Source organism: Lissotriton vulgaris, chromosome 1_1, assembly GCF_964263255.1.
Source record: "Lissotriton vulgaris chromosome 1_1, aLisVul1.2, whole genome shotgun sequence".
NCBI classification, from domain to species: Eukaryota; Metazoa; Chordata; class Amphibia; order Caudata; family Salamandridae; genus Lissotriton; species Lissotriton vulgaris.
In genome coordinates, this window is record NC_141685.1 from 1,379,904,607 (window position 1) to 1,379,924,561 (window position 19,955).

The window sequence follows — 19,955 nt, forward strand, 5'->3', positions numbered from 1 at the left end:
AGGAATTCCAGTTTCTCTGGGCCAGTAAAATGCATGACTAACTTAGTTCAGGACAAAGTCGTACTCACCAACAATATGGGAAGGGTACGATGGCCAAAAATCTCCGTTGATGTTGATGCTCACAAAGTGATCAGATCCTTGGTTTCTAACTCATTGGCAGAAATTTCCAAATGTGACTCACAGGAGGTTATTAATGCAACCATTACTGATATTCACACCAGTCTTTTCACAGCATCAAAAAAATAGTATATAAAGTCTATCTCCAAGCGGGGTAATAGGGGGAAACCGAAAACTACAAATTGGTTCAATTAAGAGTGTCATCGGACCCATGGAGATCTGTTCAAAGCGTTAAAGCTTAAGAACCATATTTTTATCAGGTCCTGTAGGAAGGCATTTAATGATGCAAAACGTACAGCCAAGGCCAATTGGGAAGAGGAACGGTGGTTAACACTAACCGAAGCATGTAGTTCTCGGAACATGCAACAGTTTTGGCACTTATTAAAATGGGGTTCATCCCAGGAAGATCGTCCAAGCCCCGCTTCGGTTGGTCAACACCAGTGGGTACGATACTTCGAGGAACAATTCAGGTGCCCTAGTAGAGTACAGGATGATATCTTCTGTCCAGTGTCGGCTGATCTACTCGAGTTTACGAGTAGTGAAGTCAAACTTGTCCTGCAATCTATTCCAAGGGGCAAGGCACCTGGTCCTGATTGTATACCAGCTGACCTATTCCAGCAAGACCAGGATCTATGGGTTCCCTATCTTATCCAATTAGTAAACGCCCTGGCCACTGGTGCAAGGGTTCCCGAGTCCTGGGCTGGGGCTGAAATCCTGCCGATATACAAGAAAGGTGACCGGTCGGTTCCTTCAAACTACCGGCCGATAAGCCTTATAGATGCAGTGCAAAAAATCTCAGCCCGCCTTGTCCTTGGCAGGATTCAGGATTGGATTGATGAGTTCAATATCTTAACCCCACTTCAAGCTGGTTTTAGGTCTGATGTAAGTACCTTAGATCAGGCCTTTCGTTTCATTCTTCTTTATTGGAAGACGGTCCTTTTAGGTAAAAGTAACCTTTATGCAGCCTTCGTGGACTTAAGGTCTGCATTTGATCTTGTTCCAAGGGCAGGGTTGTGGAATTGTCTAGTAGAATTGGGTATGCCAGCTCCCCTTGTACGCCTCCTGGTGAATTTACACGCACAAACTTATGCCCAAGTACACTGGGGCAAACCAGGGGAGGTAACGGATAGATTCCCAGTTGCTAAAGGTGTAAGGCAAGGGTGTGTACTAGCCCCTACCCTTTTCTATTTATATATTAATAGGGTCACCAAATACTTTGACAACCACCCCACCGACGCCCCGTCCCTAGCTGGAATGAAAATCCCCTTGCTCATGTTCGCTGATGATACTCTTCTAATCTCAAAGGCCAGACAGGGTCTCCAACAGGCCCTGATGAGGTTTGAATTATTCTGCAGCGAACATGAGCTTGAGGTGAATGTGTCTAAGACAAAATTTATGGTACTAAGAGGACACAACCCGATCTCAGCAAGGGTTACTATGGGGGGTACACCCTTGGAACAAACTAAGTTGTTTACTTACCTGGGAGTAACATTCAGTGAGACCCTTAGTTGGTCCCACCAGGTTGATCTCATGGCTTTAAAGCACATGCAGATAGGAGGAGCCTTGATTAAAGAGAATAAAGGTTCCTTTACCCGGCCAATTTCGCCATTAGTTAAGATTTATGGATCAAAGGTTCTTCCCTCTGTTTTGTATGGGGCGGAACTATGGGGCTTTAGTAATCTGAATCCCCTGAAAGCAGCCCAAAACAAATTCCTTAGGGTGGCAACGGGTCTCCCACAGTCAACACCACGGATTCCGCTTCTGTATGATCTTGGGTGTGAGCCTGTGGAGGACCAGGCCAGGTTTCGTCCACTAGCATTCTGGCGTTGTCTTTAGACAACGCCGGAACTCCAGCTATATGCAAGAGCCTTTCTGGAGGTTAAAGATCTTCCAGGCTCATTTAATATAGGCTGGTTTAAGGACTTAAGAACCACCCTGTGTGCCATGGGGTATGGTGAACTGTGGTCAAATCCCGCATCTGTAACCTTCCCCCCTAAAAAAGATCTAAAATTACACTATTGGGAGTGGGTGGTTCAAAACAGACATTCGAGTTTGAGTGCTAGTAATCTCACTGGTTCATTTGTTGCCATTAAAGATGCTCCCAATCTTGAAAAATATTCGGATGCTATAACCAAGCCCCTGGACCGTAAATTATTTCATCAATTTAGATGCGGTTTGCTGCCTTTAAGGGAGTTTACCAAAAAGTGGGGCTCTGGTGGGACCGGGCACTGTCCTAAGTGCCCTGGCCAGGGCGAAAGCTTAAACCATTTTATGTTTGTCTGCCCCTTGTATGTCGCCCCTAGAGCTAAATGGTTAAGTCCGGTTTGTAGAAGTCTGGGAACGCGCTCGGCTGTTAATGCCAGTAGAATATTAAAGACAAATTTGTCCCCACTAATTGTAACGGGTGTAGCAAAATATTTAGGATGGGCCTGGATTTTAAGAACCAGGTTCATTAAATTGACCTAGGTGTCTACCTATTATCCTATGCTCATCTGTTCTTGTGCAACCCTTATTGGGTCTGTGATATTGTGGTAATCTAATGTGACGTATTGTAATTTTTTATATTCGTCCAAAAGAAGCCTGTACAAGTGATTTAATATGGTCTTAGATATTTTTATACTGTTTCATACCATTTGTATACTCCATGTGTATGTTGAGATGTATGTCTTTTATGATGTATTAATCGAATAAAGACTTCTTTGATGATGATGATGATGTATCTGACCCGATAAATGTGAAATTGAAAGTTTTTATTATAAACGTATTCCGAGGACCTATAAAAGGACCAATAATGATTCTGGATCATGATAAAGGTCTTGAACAATATATATTCTAACCAAAGAGTGCAGACCTTAATAAATTGAATGGCCGAATAATGAGGAAACAATATAGCTTCAATTTGTGATTACGGATTGCTTAACAGTTATTGGAAACAATTGGGACCTGAGGCATGAGAATCTTGACTGTTCTTTATTAAACGTCCTGCACCCTTGGTTCTCAAAAGGGATATGATCATCAAAGCTTTGACCATATTGCTGAAGGATATGTGCTATAAGCAACCAAAATCTGTTCATTATTAGACTTGATTGCTGATTGTAGCTCTAAACAGCAGTCTGTTCAAATGTTTATCCTTATTGGGTGTATTATGTTTTTGTACTCATGTTTTATGGTTTACACTCTTTAAGACTTCATTTGGCTTCAGTATGGCTGTCATCTTCCACTGTATGGTCATTTTTCAATAAGCATAACATAATCCCCAGTGTCATATTTTGCAACCCTTTTGTATGCCACAGTGAAGAATTTTAATGTAAAATTATATTTTAATAGCAATTGCCAGCTTAGAAGCCCATTGTTTAACTGCAACAAAGAGGATACTAGGTTTCTTAGCCTTTCCAGTATATGGTATTGTTCCCAGATCTTGGTTAAACAGGTGTTAAATTCATAGTTCCAAATAATTCCACTATTTTTTCTCACTGACTCCAATTCTGTGTATTTGCAGAAATTAAACTGCATCAATGCCCAGTTTAAAGGGATGAGAGTCATGATCACTTTCTGGCCTGCTAGTGATTTAAAAATCCAAGCATTTGTGGAATTCCGTCACATGTACAAAATAATAATTAATAAGTGAAATATACTCTGCCAAAGTAAATGTGGAGCTTGAGCTTTTGGCAGCTCAATGGAAGCTTAAAAAATTTTCAACGTTCAGATTCCATAATGATTTATGAATTAATTTATCACTTGCAGTTGTATTATGTTTATTAAGTCATTGATGATTTATCTAAAATTGTTTATCTAGTCCTTCATAGGTGACGATTTTGCTTTCATATAATAAATTTGAATTGAAATCACCTGTTAGTAAAATGGTGTCTACTGTTATGGAGTCGATTATGGATTCTAGTCCATAGATTAATGGTTTTACTTGATACTTTTCCTTTGCCAGAAACAGGATTAAATGCATCCTGATTCTTCATGTTGCTACAGGAAAAATACAGTTTGTTTCAGAATTAATGCAGAGATGCCTTTCCACAATACTTTTGCATTGGTCTTGCCTCTGGAAACAAGAGTTCAATGTGAAGAGATGGAAACAAAGTCTATAGTATAAACAGATCTTGCCATCTCCAAAATGTATTGATCTGAATTGCTGGAAGCCACACTGATGTAAAGCCTTATCTTCATCCTCCAACAGTCCTGGGTCTCCAACCACAGCAAGAAGGACTTTTACTTGTGACCTACAGGAGGGGTTATAGGGGTTAACTTTTTTCCAAATTTCCCTGGATTTAAATGCTTTTGGCAAGAGGAATTAGATGAATCTTTATCGACTGGGAAAAAGGTTCCTTTTTACAGGCGGCAGAACCCTTACCCTTGTGTGGCAAGACATGCTTCTTAAAGGATGTGGTAACCATCCATTCGGATCACTGAAATAATATCGACTGACAAAATATCGACTTGCCAAAATATTGTGGACAAAATATCGACAGTCAAAATATCGAGTTTGTATCTACAAACAGGTAAGTACAAAAATATCGAGTACAAAATATCGTTAACAAAAATATAGATGTAAAAAATATCGACTTTATTAAAAACAGTGTTAAATTAAATTAATATTAAATTTTACTTACTAAAATATACTTAAAACGACTTAAATTAAATTATAATAATAAAATAATAAATGAAAATAATAAAAATAATTTTTTAAAATCTTATTTGTTGACCCTGAACCCTAAAAATACCCCTTTACCCAAAAACCCAAAACTGACCCTGAACCCTAAAAATACCCCTTTACCCAAAAACCCAAAACTGACCCTGAACCCTAAAAATACCCCTTTACCCATGACCTGAAAACTGACCCTGAACCCTAAAAATACCCCTTTACCCATGACCTGAAAACTGACCCTGAACCCTAAAAATACCCCTTTACCCATGACCTGAAAACTGACCCTGAACCCTAAAAATACCCCTTTACCCATGAACTGAAAACTGACCCTGAACCCTAAAAATACCCCTTTACCCATGACCTGAAAACTGACCCTGAACCCTAAAAATACCCCTTTACCCATGAACTGAAAACTGACCCTGAACCCTAAAAATACCCCTTTACCCATGAACTGAAAACTGACCCTGAACCCTAAAAATACTCCTTTACCCATGAACTGAAAACTGACCCTGAACCCTAAAAATGCTCCTTTACCCAAAATTTATCAATATTATTTAATTACCAATTAATTATTAATTAACAATAACAATAAAGTAAATATATTAGAACATTAGGTGTAATTATTTTAATAATTAATATTATTTTATCAAAATTAATTACTTAAAAATAACACAAAATTATATATAAAAAATGTACTCTAATTAATGTAATTAACTAATTACAATTAATTAATTAACAATTATTTACTAATACAAAATATATTCAAAATTATATTAATTAATTAACTAATTAATATTAATTAATTATCAATTAATTATTAATTAAAAATATTAACAAACATATATTAATTAATTAATTATTATTAAATTACTTCCCACCCTATTCCCCTATAAACCCACAACCCGCTACAGAATTACATTACGCAATTATTATCAAAACAAAATTCATGTAATAAAATATTTAATAACATTAATACACACTATTCACACATATTATTACATAAAAATACACTATAAAATATTATTTATTATTAAAAAATCGATATTTTTGCTATCTATATTTTATACAGTCGATATTACTTCACTTACCTAAAAAACGATATTTTTGTAGTCGATATTATGTCCAGTCGATATTTTGTCCAGTCTATATTTAAAACTCGATATTATGTCCTGTCGATATTTTGGAGTCGATATTTTGTCTCTATACCCATCCATTCATGTTGCTCTCCAAAAAGCTTGGAGACTAGAAGGCAGGAAGTCCATTGAAGACTGCCTTACTGAAGATTCCTTTCATGAGAACTCATTCACATGTTCATTTCTGTTAGAACCAAATTAGAAGCTCCCATCCTATCAGAGGAAATGTCTGATAAGAATTTGGCCAGATGCTTCATCATTACTAGCAAGGCTAAGCATTTCTCACCCTCCTGCATGGCCTCTGCCAGGGATTTAAAACTTTTGACAGCTAGCTTTATAAGTTGAGAGATTCTTGGTTTCAGTGTCCTGTTTTTTCCTGCTTTTCCTTTTTAAAGCAAAATGCAACCCATTTTTCTGGGTTTAGCACTCAAAGTTAATAGATATTTGCTCACTTAAAGTTGCTATAATTAAAGGAATATTTGAGGAATGAACATGAACTTTGGACGGGGGAGATGATTCTGATCCCTCCACATCCACAAAGAATTAAAACCCTGATCTTATTAAAAGGAAGGGCCAAACCTGAAAGTCTTACACATTGTGCAATCAGGGCTTGAGAAGAATCCTGCTTTATGTCTGTCGTGAGAAACCCCAGTTCACATAGATGCTCCAGGCCTGCTCACAACATACCTAGATTCACCTGAAAGCCCTGCTCAACAGGGGTTGGAGAGTGCCCCTTTACCTGGTTCTTCCTTTTGCATCTCTCAGTCTCCACAGTCATGGCTACAGCCACCTCAATCATCCAGTGTACTTCCAACGTATCCTTCTCCCCAATAAAATCCCCTAAAGTGTCCATCAGAGGAAAGGAGGAGTTTAGACTTACTGCTAGCTGAAGATAAATCCAAAACAAGGTGTTTACACTTGGATAAGTGTTTGGCCTCTAACATGGTAGACAAGTATCCTGAAAAAGTGAAGCCCATACATATCCTATGGCACAATCAATAGGAGGTCAGAGTTCTTTTTCTTTTCATACTACACTTTTGTTTTGGATTTTCTATTTTCTGTCCTTCATTTTTTTTAGGTCTGAGTTGACTGCACAGCTTTTGCCAGACCTTATGTGACCAAGCTAAAAAAGAGTTTTCAGGAGTACTATATAGAGGGGCTATGGCTCCCTCCATGTGTTGATGTAACTGAGTACAAGTTTTGATTGGGCAAAAGTAATGAGCTTCCACAGAAAAAATGCTTACACCAAGAGCTGCAATCATTTCAGAGCTGTTTATTAAGTCTAGCTATTTTGTTACAACAGAGCTTGACCATTTGATCAAGTCCATGCCACTGCAATGGCACATGTCTCCTAGACAATTAGATACTTTTGGTGTTTGCTCTTCTCTGGCAGCAGCATGAATGGGAGGAGGGTAGTCAGGAGGAAAGTTTTGCTGCATTGCAGTCCCAGCTACCACCTTCCCTTTTCATCATCTTCAGAGATACCTTAGCAGGGCACTTGTCAAATTTAGTACTAAATAAAGATGAGAAAGGCTCCAAGTAGAAAGATTGCAGATAAGTTTATTCCAGTAAAGTGATCCCATCCATCCAGCAGGAGATGGCAGGTGCAACTGACCACTCAACTGCAGATGCAGCTCTAAACCAGGTTCTATTACCATGGTGCAGCTTTAAAAGTAAGTAGCATCTCTATAATGATGGACACAACAGTAAAATAATAAACATAAGTAATTTCAAATATTACAGCACTCCTTAAGAGAATGGTGTTTTTTCTGTCTAATTCCTAGTTTTTAGATATATTGCCTAGAAATAATTTTTTTAACTACTCAGTTTCCAAAAGTTAATTTAATTATTAAATATTTTATTTATCTCTTAAATGCATTTCTATATCTATTTATTTCAAATCCTAAAAACTTCTTACTGTGCATTAATGCTACCCTGGTCTGAAACCTTATCCGCCTCACTACCATTTAATGCTACATCCCCTGAACCCAAAAACCCACTTACTACCCATTAACACTATGCTCCTGTGAAACATAAAAATACTAATACTGCTTAACACTATCCGTCCCTGAACCCTACCAACTCCCTGCTGCAACTTAACGCTACGCTTCCATGAACCCTAAAAAATCCTTACTAATCTATTTTGCCACTTTTGCCTGGATCCTAAAAACCTGTTATGCCCCCTTACTGCTACTCATTCCTGAACCCTAAAAACACTTTCTACTCCATTCCCTGAACCATCAGAATCCTGCCTTATCCCTTAATGTTACCCTTCTCTGTACAGGAAAACATTACATCCTTCTCTAAATGGCAACATATCTTCACTACCCATTAATGCTATCCTACCATGAAACATACAAACTCTTACTGTTGCTTAACACTACCCTTTCATGAACCATACAGTGTGTTACTACCCATTAATACTACTTTTCCCTGACCATTTCTTAGTGCTACCCTTCTTTTACCCCTAAACCACCTTACTACCCTTAATGGTACCCTTCCTTATACTCTAAAAAATCCTTACCACTACTTAACGCTCTTGTTCCTGAACCCTAACGAAAACCCTTAGTACTCCTCAATGCTACCCTTCAGTGAACCCTCAGAATCTTTACTATCTCAAAGTACTAACCCTTACAGCGAACCTTCCCAAAACCAGAAAACCATGCTACCCCTTAATACAACACATGCCTGAACCCTAAATAACCCTTACGACACATTGACATACTTATAGCCCTTACTACCACTTAATGTTACTCTTCATTAATCCCTAACAACTCATTAACTCTTATTTCTACCTATCTCTGAACCATGCAATATGTTTTACTTTTCCTGTATACTACCCTACCCTGGCTAAACATAACTATGTTCATCCCTGCGCCCTACCAGCTTCTTAGCCCTACCCTCCTATGAACCCTGCCACACCCTATCCTTTAATGTTACCCCCTCCCTGAACCCTAGAAACTCAACACTGCTCTTCCTTGAACACTACAAACCCATTACTAACCCTTAACAGTACCTTCCTTGGACCCTAAAAAACTCTCACTACCCTTCAATGCTATTCATCCCAATTTCTTTCTACCCATTAATACTCATTTAGAGATACTGCCTGCTTAAAGCAGAGATTATCTAAGAGTAAAATACTAGTAAAGATTTGTAATCAAATTACTGATTTCTTCGTTAGTTCCCCATTTCTAGGGCAGCCCTCATGGTCGAATTTGCAATCCCTTTATTTATATTTCCACCTTCCTCCCTGCAGTTATCAATGCCCTCAATCAAGAAAAAGGTTAAACCACAATTCAATATTGCTATTACTACAACAGGCAATCAAAACAATACCGCCAATTTAGAGATAAATGTGCAAGCAGTATTTCCGTCTCTTTTTCCACACTTTTTGATGTAAAATTGTCTACAACTTTTTGCATATGCTATGGTACTAATAGACAAAGAATGCAGTGATATTTGCATAACGCAAACGCAGCACTAAACGTGCTAAAAAAAACACTTTCCACACATTCTGCCATTTTTAATTACATCTTTTCTCATTCTAAATGAGTCCCATTGTAGCATAAAATACACCAAATATTAGTGCATTAGTATTCAAATTTTCTTTTTTTTGCAGTAATGGTAAAACCTATTTTTAGGTCTTGCTGAGCCAGCTCATGCGCTGTGCGGCGAGACATTTGGTAAACAGGCTTTTAAAAGCCCGACTGCACGCTTTTGGCTGGCATACTGCGTGCGGTTGCGCACAGAATGAAGAGCAGAGGGGCCAAATGGCTTCCCTCTCTCATCATAGTGCGCGCACATTGCACACCACTCGCCAGCCTGCTTTTGTCATTGCACACACGTGCACCACTCGCGTCTTTTTTTCCCTTTTCTCGTGCTTGTTGTCTACACGCTCCCGTGTCTGCCCCCAGGCCATGCGCATCATCATGGGAGGTGTAGGGGGTGCCCTCTAATGCCGCGGAGCCCCGTGTTGTAATCTGCAGGTTCAAGCTGGAATTCTCATGTGATAACATTAAAGGTCAACGTGCCTGCTGCGCAGCCCCACCACTTGACGCTGAGTCACGTGTGAATGCCACCAAGAAAGCTCCACGCGCTCACGTGTTTCTACAGGCGATCCACGAAGAAACCGCAGCAGTTCATTAAGGTGGGTAAATTAGCTCAGTGGGGAAGAGCCCATGCTGGTGGAGGGTTACAGTAGTAACAAAAAGTATGGATTGACTCTTGCCTTCACACAAGATGTCCTTTTGTGGTTACTGAGGGATCCCTCAATTGTCAGCAGATTCGGGCAAAGTGAGTGAACCATCTCTGTTTATAGATTACCCTGTCACATCCATCGCAGAAGTTTGAATCCAAGGCTATCTTCAAAGTCCATTGTTCTTCTCGGCTGCTTGATCTAACTAAGCATCACAGACAGGGCCATTGAGTCAGCGCTTAATTTGTGCCGGTGGCAGTGCTAAAAATGGATCTATAAAAGTGCAGGCACTGACTTCGACACCAACACACTCTCCCTAGCAGGTGTATAGACAGTGCAGTTGCGACTGAAGTTTGTTCAGTAGTCTTGGGCAGTGTTCCCACTATGGTTACAATATCCTGAAAACTTTACTCTTCAGGTACACAGGAATGCTCAACATTCTACGGATACTCAGGGCAAACTTTAATGTCTTTCATGAGTAATGTGATGAATAATGTGCTGCATGGCTGAACACTTATAAGGTCTCAAAGGCAAGACCTATTGGCTATGCCAATGTTTGTTAGCATTGATTTAACAACGCAGTTGTCTGGATGACATAGTTTAGAAATTCTTTAACACCTTGGCTGCTAGGCGTTTTCCCCCTCCTGTGCTGGAAATTGCCATTTTAGTGGCACCATGACAAGCTCAGCTCGTCATCAGCACATGACACCCGTGGGTGATGACGAGCTGAGCTCGTCATCAGCATCGAAAGGGTTCAAATATGCATTGAGTGGGCTTTGGCTAGGCTCCACCCAGAAGAGTAATACTGTCTCACCACATGGTACCAACTAACAATGTATCATTCCACCTTCCAGGAAGTGCTCACAATAGAATGCACAATAGATTATTCTAAACATGAGAAATAAACTCAACTATGGTGTTTGTTACATTCAGTTTGGTTTTCTCCTACAGGCATTCTTCAAAGAAAGCTATTGTTTGCTGCTTTTTTCCAGCACTGGTAAAAGCAAAAGGACATGATTCAATGTGATGAACAACATTTGTACATAGAATGCATGCAAACAGCATTTGTAAAATTTGCTATTCAATCCAGTGGTGGCTGGGGACACCGGTGCACGCACCACAGTATACAAAATGTCAAGATTAGTAGTATTTGAGTGTTCACAAGCATCTGGTGCTCTAGGAGAAAGAGCCGCCAAGTCTTCCCCAACTGAAAAGATGCAAATATGAAAAAATTGTCTCTCAGCACTCAATGAATCATGGTTGGCTTTGTGGTATCAACAGTTTTTTTCTTTATTTTCACACCTGTTTTCCAAATTCACATTTGGCAAAATGTGTTTTGTCTGTGCTAACAGAGTACCAGCAGACTTCTTCAGGGCTGGTCCTGTTGTTATGTGGCAAGACAGCCATGCTGTTTCACTGGCTTTTCTTTGACGTACCTGGAAAAGAAAGTAGTTGAAACAATATGGTGGGAGTACTCTCCAAAAGATAAAATGGCACATCTTTAAAAAAGCACCCGAGGCAGCGCACATGTTTAGCAGGCAGGCTCAAGGAACAATAAAGACTGAAAATACCATTAGGTCTCCCTTGCTACATCATGACAAGATCAACCCTGAAAAGGTCTGTTGCAAGGCTGTCAGCATAGATGAAACATGTGTTCATGAGGGCAAACTTGAAAAACATATGTAAAAATAAAGAACCAAAATGTTGATACCTCAAACTCTTCCTTATTCTTTGAGGGCTTGGAAACTATTTCTAGCATTTGTGAATGCCTACGTTTGCATGTGTAGACACATTAAAGCCAATGCTTGTTTTAAATAACTCCCTAAAACAATGGGGCATATTATCAAGCCTGTACGCTAAAATTATCGCCGCTTTATCGGCCGAAAACGGCCGATAAAGCGGCGATAATGGGCTTGATAATATGCTCTGTGGAATTCCAATCGAAGCCCATGTTAGATGTCTTCACATCTAACATGCGCTTCGATTGGAATTCCATAGAGCATATTATCAAGCCCATTATCGCCACTTTATCGGCCGTTTTCGGCCGATAAAGCGGCGATAATTTTAGCGCACAGGCTTGATAATATGCCCCAATGGCCCTTAAAACTAAAGGCACAATCAAAAACTAAATCAAGATGACAGGTAGGATTATATTTTTACTTACCAGGATGTCTCTGAAGTGAAATGCGGCCTTCCCTTTGTTTCTCTAGCAAGAACACATCTTCTGCCAGAACTGCACATCCTGATGGCATAGGAGGAGCAGGTGACCATGCTCCTCACAGCCACCTTGAATTTCAGCAACAGGCCTTGTTGCTCAAACATGACCCAGAGGGCATTTCTTCCTCCAAGCTATGTCACAAGCTCTGCCCATTTGCCCCCAATCCAAGCCCTGCAGACACTGGAAGACATTTTATATTGGTGCCTGCACTTCACACTAGGCTCTTCATCACAAAATAATGAATGCAAATCTTTTCAAATAAATATTAGAGTTAACAATTTCAGTAAACCAAGATCGAGAGTGCAAGCCCAGAAGACAGATAAAACAGGCTGTATTCTGGGCAGGGAACTCTTGATATACGTCTACTGGAAGGTGTGGGCAGGGTGTAAACTTAATTAGAGTAGAAATTCGCGGATGAGGCATGCCTGGGAGGTGACCCACCTCAATTAGGTAGGGCTGGATGAAGAAAGTGGATGGAGAGGTAATGCTCAAGTGGCAATGCTGAGTTCTGCGTGCTTTACTTCTCAATATATATGAAGTCTTCAGCCATGCACGTGCTCTAGAGACCTGTGGGAGTTTGCAGTGTTTGGAAGTCCTTGTGTGCGTTATATGGAGAGGGGAGGATCACCTACCTAGATTTTTGTATTTCTTAGACCTGCAGCTTGCAGTAGACTACCTTTCCATTATATGGACTGATTTTTGACAGATGTCACATCTTTTTAAAGTAAAGGTTCGGCCACCTAACATCCGGATGTGGGGTTGGCTCATTCCAGATCATGTGTTGGCTGGGTTTTCTGAATATGTTCTTGCCCAAGGCAGTGCACGTGGGAAGCTGCGTGGAATGGGGGGGGGGGGCATGTTTTACTTCTATTCAAAAGGTTATTGGACAGGAAAGCATTCAATCTAGTAGCATGCTCTGCACGCTGTCAAGTGAGTTAACTGTTTTTGCCACGTCTAATATCAACTCTAGTTGGTATTTGGAGGATGCAAGGTTTTGTTGGGATTTGACCTTGCTGTCTTTTGCAGTAGAGATTTACTTGTGCTTTAGTTTTTGCTCAAGCTTGTTTGAATATATGTTCTTATTTGCAAAAATGTTAAGCAGAGAAGTCCTAAAAAAAAAATCTTTTGCCTGTGGCATATCTAAGGAACTGGCAACAATGGCTTTTCGTGTTGTACTGTGATTGGTTGGCCCAGAAATTGATTCACTCCCACCTGCTATTTGGAGCACATGTTAAACAGTGACATAAGAATGTTGGCAAGTATTACTGTAAATCAGTGCCATTGTTAATATTAGTGTATTAAATTGAGAAAAGGGGTTGTACAGTAGAACATACAAAAACTTCATATAAAAGAACATTTTGCACTATTAAAATGAATAAAATGGTAAAAGGAAACCATGTCATAAAAGAATTCCCAAAACGCCTTTAAGTGCAATTCTTTATGCTCTTTAATAAAAATAATGCACGTTTAAAAAGTGCATTTCACCTCATTGTGTTTTCTTTCCATTAAAAGTGCAAGTGAATTTTTGCGAATATATTTTTTTAAAAGCTTTGATAAAATAAACGTTCTGGTTTAAAAAATTGATAACCTAAAAGGGACGCCTAAATCAAGGGTTTAAAAGGTGACAGATCAAAACTGACATCTCTGGTTGTTAATGCCGAAAACTGTTCCATGCCTTTAATTTTGGTTTGAAGGAAAGATCCTGTGTAGAAGTTCAGCCCCACTTTGTTCTGAGGTCTTTTGCTTTTTAATATAAGTGGACCACATGCACAAAATGTGCATTCAAGAGGCTCTGTACAAGTCCCTGATTGTTAATCGGTGTGTCCTATTTTACATCATCAGTTTCATTCCAATTGAAAAAAGAAAAGCAAAAACAAAAGGTTGCATTTGCATTTCGATGATCTTCTCCTAAATAATTGCCTCGTTAATCAGCGTAAAAAATAAAGCCATTGGCCCTGATTCACAAATGTAAAATGAGACAGAAGTATAACTTTACTACTTTCGGCATTCACAAAGGGCATGTATTACTCGTAAATGCCCTTTGTGAATATCGAAAGGCGTAAAGTTCAACTTCTGGCATTTACAAAGGGCCCGCTGTGTTTTTGGAAGCCCACATTTATGCAACCAATGCCATGAATAAGTTGTCATGTTGTGTTTCGCTGTAGGCCACCAGATGGAAATAATGGAAAGCCTTATCGTAGTGAAGGGGCTTTCAGAAATGATGGAACAGGCCCAGAGACTAGTGCAAGGATTGATCAAGAATCATGGAAATGGTTGTTGAAACTAACACAATAAAGAAAGCGGATTTCCCTTGATGGCCACACAAATCTAATGCAAATATGTCTCTAATTAGAGATGAGATATTGGTGACAAAGGCACACTAATCTATTTCATTCTTTCAAAGGTATAAATGTATTTCATTTTTTCTTTTTATCATTGCTTTTTATGCACACAAATCTCTTTACTAATTTATCAAAGATAGAAAAGTACAATTTTTTTATAAAAAGAGAAACTTTTTTTAAATACATAGGCTTTTTTTTAAAAAAGAATACAAAAAAGTGAAAATGGAGAAAGCATAATAGAATACATACAATACATTGTTATTTACAAAACCAATTTCTTTAACATTTATACACAAATCATTAGTGCCCCTGGTAAAAAACAATCCATCATAACATTCTCACACATTCACAACATTCACAACATTCTCACCCTATCTACATGCATCACCACACCATTTGAAACAAGGAAGTTATCGTGAATACAGGTCTCAGGAATGAATGTGAGACGCCGCACTAGGTCGATGCGCGTTTCGGCGGCTCAAGGCCACCTTCTTCAGGACCTCTTCCAGTAAAAACAACCCAGGAATCCAGGGGACCTATAATATATATATAAAAAAATAATTTTTGTCACCAAAATACAGGTACAGATACAGGTACCACCCCCTCTCACCACTTAGAGAACAGTGAATGGCAGAATTTACTCAATATGCGTAAAAAACTCAAACGGATTGAGTCTCATGCATTTTATATGTTTGAGTACCTTAAGGAAGGTGTCATCCCCACAGGATTAAAAGTACGCAATGCTCCTGCATTATTTGTTGAGATCAGAAAGTTCCTGGAGCGGTGGTCCCTGATTTCTAACCGCTGCTCCAGGGACTGGATGATGCTTATCATCGAAACAGCCAAAGAGATAGCATCCACTCTCATGCAAGAGATCAGTGACTTAGAAGCTAAACTGAATACCTCCATGGCTGTAGAAGATGCTAAGAGTATTCTTGAAAAAATTCAATTAGAAATGAAAGACTTTGATATCTACCTCACAAATAAGAAAACAGAAAAAATACGTAAAGATTTGAGATGGTTTACCAAAGAAAAGATCTATTCATATCTTAACTCCACCTATCATCAAGATGGAGGACAGGGCAATTACAATACTAACTTTAATGGTTATCAACGTAGGAGGTATACCAACTATTCGGACTCAGGTTCATCTGGTTCGGAAGGTGATATGTATCAGGACTCAGGTAGTGACCAATATAATTCCAGACCCTTTAGGGGAAGGCCCACCCAACGAACATTTCATGGACGAGGTTTTTAACCCCGGGGCCAATATCGAGGAAGGAATATACGATGGCAGGACCAGGGAGCCCAGCAACAAATGAGCCCTCAACCTCCTCAACAATACGTAAGGACTCGCAATCAACAGTATTGGTGGTAGATGACATGCAGAGGAAACCTGATACTAACATTGAGAGTAATCTACCCATTTACAACCTATCATCTGTCGCCCTGAAATCTGAGGATATTCAACTATTGAGTAAGGGTTTGTCATTTGTCCCTAGTGCGAGTCTTAGCAAATTTAAATTACATGAAGATTTGTTTGCCTTCTTTAGGAAGGTCAGACTTAACAGATTCTTCTCAGACCGCCCCCCTATTGAGGAAGATAACAACTTATCCAGATGCAAACCTCCATCTACATTTACACCCACCTTGGACATGGTGGGTCCCGAAGTCCGTATTTTTTAGCAAAGCGTACTTCGGGATATTGCTCGCATAGTGAACAATCCCTATAAACCTCAATTTAACTTATCCAGATTAGAAAACACATCTTTAGAGAGAATGAAAAGGGATCCTATTCTAATCATTAAACCTTGTGATAAAGGTGGTGGGATCGCATTCTTTGATAAAAGTACTTACGATCAAAAGATGACTGCAATGTTGGCAGTAACTGACCATTACAGACCAGCACAACGTAGAGAGCTTGACAGACTAATTACACAGATTTGTGACGTGACTTTAGGTGCTCTCACAGATGGGTTCATCTGTGATGAAGAATACGTTTTTCTTAACAAGGCCTGTCCTATAACATCTGCTCTCTATGTTCTACCAAAGACCCACAAATCGGAAATTGACCCCCCCATGCGGCCTATAATATCAACTATTGGATCAAGCACTGAACCCTTATCAAAATATGTTGATACTTTTCTGTGCGATTTAACACACAAATATACTTCCTATATTCGTGACACTAGCGATATCATCAATAAAATAGAAGGAATCCCATTCAATCCAGTGACTGACATCCTAGTGACGCTCGACATTGAGGCGTTGTATACCAACATTCCTCAGTGTCGGGCGTTACTTGCGGTGTCAACTCTACTGCACAGATTCCCAGATAATCGACCAGATAACTTTATTCTGCAGTGTCTTGAGGTGGTCCTAATGAATAACTTCTTCGAATATAATGGTTTGTTATACAAACAAATCAAGCGTACTTCAATGGGGGCATCTTGTGCCCCCCGTGTGGCGAATACTTCCATGGGAGAGTGGGAAATACATAACATCTATAATGAGTTGGCCCCGTTTTTCGAAAATGTATCTATATGGAAACGCTTTATAGATGACATTTTTTTTATTTGGAGCGGTTCAGTTGAGATGTTACAGGCCTTTGTCCTCTGGCTTAATGCCAGTGATATGAATTTAAAGTTCACAGTGAACTATAGTCAATCTCAGGTTGATTTCCTGGATATTAAGATTGATGGTACCAGCGGACAAATAAAGGTGAGTTTGTTCAGGAAAAACACAGCTAAGAATACGATTTTACAATTTGATAGTTATCATCCGAACTGCCAAAGGGAATCTATTGCCTTTGGTGAGTTCCTACGTATTCGCCGTAATTGTACGGATATGACTGCCTTCCATGAACATGGAGATGCACTAAAAGAGAGGCTACTCAAGAGGGGCTATCTGCACAGGCTTGTGCGACACTCCTACAAGAGAGAGAAGTATTATGACAGGGAGGCATTGTTACAGGGAACTAAACGTGCCAAACAGGATCGTATAACATGTGTAATTAACCATTCGACCCTCAATCTTAAAATCAGGAATGCCATAAACAAAAATTGGAAGATCTTGAATTTTGATGACAATGCTCCAGCTATACCGTTACCTCTGTTGGCCTATAGGCGTAATAGGAACCTCAAAGACATGTTGGTTCATACACGTCAAGGAAAGAGATCATTGTATGATGGCCAATGATCCATCACAGGTTTACCAATGATATTGGGTAATCAAAGGTGTGGTTCTTGCCACGCGTGTGATGCAGCCATAATAACTGATGTCATCTCCTATAATGAAAAAGAAATCAAACTACGTCATTTATCCAATTGTCGAAGTAGTAATGTCATATACATTCTGTTCTGCTTGTGTGGACTGGCGTATATAGGAAAAACTGGTCGGGAATTTCGCCTCCGATTTAGTGAACACAAGTCTGCCATCAGAACAAAAAAATTGACGGCACCATTAGTACAACACTGTTTAAATATGAACCACAGTGAACAAGAATTAAATTGGCCCATTCTAGAGAAAGTACAAGTGAAAGTAGGACAGCCAGTAGAAATTACACGTAAAAAACGTGAATCATTCTGGATATATCATTTTGATTGCGTTAAACATGGTCTTAATGAAGAAATAAACTGGTATGTCACTAAATAATTGTGCTCTCATGTTCTTGATTCTATTTGTAGTCTGTCTTTTATTTAAGTCACATAACTGAAACACAATGTGACTTATCAAGCAAATGGGTTAAAGCAGGGAGCTTGGTTTATTGTACACGAGACAGAATGTGTACACTCATATCTAGATTTTGAGTTTTATTTTTTATTATTGCTTTAGTGCACAGTTCTAGGTGTAGGTACTGACATTATTGGATTTTGCCCTTTTATTAAAGATGTTTGGTTTTTTGGTTTAAATATTCTCCTCATAGTGCGAACTATGAGATACCACACAAATAATTCATAGTATGCATAACATCTAATTTTCGGCTTTCTTTTCAGCTGCGGGAAGAGTTAAGTCTGTCTTTTGGCTGTAGTTACCGTGATGTATCACTATTGCGCTGGTATCGGTACCAAGACCCGCTTTCTCGTCAGTCACAGTAAGAGTTTAGTCTGTCCTTTACCTCTAGTCACCGTGATGTAACACGAATGTTGCTGTACCTTTTCTGACTTTGAGTACCCTTATTCTTCATGGCGGTACTATGGTCCGTCCTTTGTTTTTAGCTTCATAACGTAGATACGCGTGCGACTCCAATTATACATCCAGCATCGCGATATTTGCCGTGTGGTAAAAGGTGTAAATACACAGACTATTACCCGGTCTTTCATCTTTGGATTCGGCGAAGTGAGAGAAGGACACGCCGTTACGTATATACCATTTGAGGCCCGGTAAGTGTCGGGATTGAAATGCTACTAAGTAGATGTTGGCCCGAGTGAGTATAGTGGGGTACCTACATTTGGGGATTACGGATCGGTTACAAGTAACCGTCTTTAATTAGCCGTTCACCTGTATTTAGTGGATATTTAACGTATGCTGATCTACGAACTCTATTGGGCTGACGTTTGGTTGGATATCAAGCCCCATACTCGAACACTTTATCTAAGCACTTTCTATGGAACCCAAAGATAGCAAACATTTACAGTCAATTTCGTCTCTTTTTAGTTATAGACGCTCAAATTAATAGTTGCCTTATATTTAGAATTGTGTTTCTGCTGCATATGTAAGGAAATTCGGTCGATTCAATGAATCCCTTATGTAGAGAGTTTAGCATGCAGCCATGCAAATAAGGACTGGGTACTTAGCTTTAATACTAGTAAATCATCTATATATGTGACATATCCATCTTGTTTCTAAGAACTTAGCTTTGGATATTTATCTTAATAGGACACTGGAAGGTATTTGCAGGCGTCTACCCATGCACAATTGGAAAAGGAGCTACATATAAAGGAGACCATGTGAACACTAGCCAGATTACAGAGGTAGGTATGAGAGATTAGATTCTAGCCGAACTTGGAATGTACCACTGCAGTAATAGTTATTCTCTAGGATTGATTTTGTATTACTTTTTCTTTTTCTATCTGAGGAGGATGCAATGATCTAACCAGATGAAAAGGTTTAACGTGACTCTTTTGAACATTCTGCATAGGGGTAAGAGTCAATTTGAGATGTGTTTGTCACCTATAATTATATTAGCTTTAGAGAGATTACAGCTACATTGTCCGGTCCTTCTATTTACAGAATACCATACTGGAAGACGAACAAAAATAGAAAATTTTAAACAGATTCAGGAAATTATTACAGA

At 39.2% G+C, this 19,955-nt stretch overlaps 1 pseudogene; it reads right to left on the reverse strand.

The window, feature by feature from the left end:
- LOC147750540 (hyaluronidase PH-20-like) overlaps positions 1-19,955 on the reverse strand; it is a 98,457-nt pseudogene that overhangs the window by 22,080 nt on the left and 56,422 nt on the right.